Raw genomic sequence first — 3,135 nt, forward strand, 5'->3', positions numbered from 1 at the left:
CAAGCTATCTAAGGATGGTACTATAGAACGCCACCTCAAGGTAGGCCTAGTGGCGCCATCTCTTGGTCAGACCGGAAACTTATCAATCCACCCTCGTATATAAATGTATATCCTTAATAAATTTAAATAATTTGAAGTGATTCCAAAGGATTTTCAGTTCTAGCAATAATTTAAGGGATTTTAAATAATTAAAAGAAAAATAAGGTTATTTTGAAAAATTGCAAGGAATTTTTCAGAGCTTCAAAAAGTTTCAATAACTTGAAGTGATTTCAAAGGATTTCCAATTGATTTCAATGATTTAAAGGGATTTCAAAATTTTTAAAAGAATTAACGGCATTTTTTAATTTATAAAGAATGTTAAAGAGCATTGCAAAATTTCAAAAGATTCCTAGAATCTCGGAAGATCTGGAACGATTTTACAGGACCTATAAGATTTTGAAAGGTTTTTAAGAATTCCAATGGATTGTATAATATTTAGGCACGATTTCATTTGATTTTAAGAGATATTAAAAGCTCTCAATGTATTTTTACAAATTTTGAAGGATTGTAGGAATCATCAGCATATTTCATATCATTTTACGCGATTTTACAATATCCCAATAAATTTTCAAAAAAACCTATTCACCAGAAGTGAGATATTTCGTATAATTCTTTTTAATTCATTGGAATTCTCTTTAGTTTTTTAAACTTGCTGAATTCAATTAATTCTTTCATATTTTGGAGTATTTATATTTATTTTTATATATTTATATTACATTTTTAAATTCACTTGAACTTTTATTAATTTCATAGAATGTTTCCCATTTTCCACAAATTCTTCTCATTTCACGCCATATTTACTGAAATAAATTAAGTTTTTTTTATTTTTTTTCTAATTCATATGCATTTTTACTGTTCTGTTTAGATTCATTTTAGGAGAAGCAGAAGAATCAGAATAAAATATAGAAAAGGCGAAAATCGTAACTTTATCACTTTGATTATTTAAAATCGAAAGATCTCTGAATCTAAAAGAAAAATCCAGATAACATCAAAGATACAAATTTGGAAAAAAAATCTATATAATTTATTCATAGTACATCTAAATATTCAAATAGTCTCAAGTTCGTAAAAATATTTGTTGGTAAAAAAAACATAAAATACGTCTTTCATATTTTGCCTTACCAAAAATATTTAATTTTTAATGCAAACCAGTTGAATTAAAACAAAAAAGACGATTTTTTAACAATAAATTTAATTTAAAACCAACAAACAAAAATAATTTTCAACAAAATAGTTAAATTTTCAACCAAAGAGATGAATTTTTAACTAAAATGATGCATTTTCAACCGGAACAATTAATTTTGAATGCAGTAATTTAACTTTAAACTAAGTAGTTGAACTTACAACCAAAAAAGAGGAATTTTTATCAAAATTAAATAAAAAAAGGTGATTATTTCTGTTCTGTTTAAATTATTTTAGGAGAAAAACTACTAAAGTTAGTAAATTTAATCAAAACAGAACAGAAAAAATGATAATTTCATCAATGAGATTTAAAAAATTTTAATATCTGAAGAAAAATCAAGAAAAACATCTAATGTAGTATTGAGAAAACGAAGTTTCTGTTTTTTTGATGTAATATACGCCATTTAAGTTATTTCTAATATTCTTCTTTAAAGGATACTGGAATATTCCGTATTACGTCAAAAAATTATCTAAAATTTTATTCATAATATTGTGTTATGAGAAAAAATTGACCTCATTTTATTTTTTTGGTCACCTTCAATATTTTATTTTTCTTAATTTTAATATATAATTTAGCTTTCAAAAAAGAAAATTAATGTAATTATAATTTTTGCTGTTCTGTTTTGATTAATTTAACTTCTTACTTTACTAGTTTTGCATCTTTAGACAATTCGAAATTCTGTAACCGTATATTTTGTAAATATATATGATTTTAGCTTCTTTTTTTATATGATTATTTAAAAAAATAATAAATATTTTTAAAAATTTATATAAATTAATAAAAACTTTATGAAAAAGGACGAATTTTCAACCAAGAACATTAATTTTCCACAAAAGAGATGATTTTTCAACTAAATTATTCATCTTCAACCAAAAATTGAATCGTTAATAAAATTTTCCACCAAAAAATATTTGCATTCTTGACGAAAGATGTGACAGTTGATATTTCAACAAAAAATCATTCTTATTTTAAATCACAGACAGTAGTAATTAACCAAAAAATACGATTTTTCTACAAAAACAGTGTAATTTTCAATAACAATGTTTATTTTCAACTAAATAGACGAATGCAATTATTTTGTTAAAAATGTATATATTTTATTGAAAGATCGTCTTTTTTGGTAGAAAATAATTCCTTTTGGTTGTATTTTTATTTATTTTTATGTATGTTTTTTTTAATTTGTTTTTTTTTGTTAGAAAATTAATTTTTTATTAACATTATAACTGTTTAACTATTTTATTGAAATATAATATGTGGTTGAAAATTCACTTTTTTCATTCATCTTTTTACTTTCAGAATTAATTTTGTAACTAAGAGTTTAACTATTTCTTTGAGAATTTAACTGTGTGGTTGAATTTAATTATTGCATTTTTGGTTAAAATTTGGCCTTTTCAGTTTAAAGAGTCAGCTATTTAGTTGAAAATTGATGTAATTTGTAGAAAATCCGTCATTTTTATTTGAAAATTAATTTCTTTTGGTAGAAATTTCATATTTTTTTGTTAAAAGTTCAACTTTTTGGTTGAAATTAAATCTGTTTTGATTAAGAATTCACCTACTTTGTTAAAAATTCGTCCTTTTTGGTATATTGCAATTTTAGCTTCTTTCATATATGGATATTTAAAAAAATTCATATAACTATATAACTAAATTATCCATCTTTAACCAAAAATTGAATCGTTAACAAAATAGTTCAACTTTTAACCAAAAAAATATTTTAATTTTCTACCAAATAATATGCATTCTCGACGAAAAATGTGACAGTTGATATTTCAACAAAACATAATTTTTATTTTATATCACACACAGTAGATTTCAACCAAAAAATAAGATTCTTCTACAAAAACAGTGGAATTTGCATTCCAAAAATATAATTTTTCAATAAAAATGTTTATTTTCAACTAAATAGACGAATT

The 3,135-nt window shown here is 22.7% G+C and overlaps 1 protein-coding gene across 1 annotated transcript in view; it reads right to left on the bottom strand.

Moving 5' to 3' along the window:
• The window catches only part of LOC117167875 (V-type proton ATPase subunit D), a 14,944-nt gene that overhangs the window by 9,792 nt on the left and 2,017 nt on the right, over positions 1 to 3,135 (bottom strand). The gene's annotated exons all lie outside the window — the stretch shown is intronic.

The sequence above is a fragment of the Belonocnema kinseyi genome, chromosome 2 (assembly GCF_010883055.1).
Source record: "Belonocnema kinseyi isolate 2016_QV_RU_SX_M_011 chromosome 2, B_treatae_v1, whole genome shotgun sequence".
NCBI lineage: Eukaryota > Metazoa > Arthropoda > Insecta > Hymenoptera > Cynipidae > Belonocnema > Belonocnema kinseyi.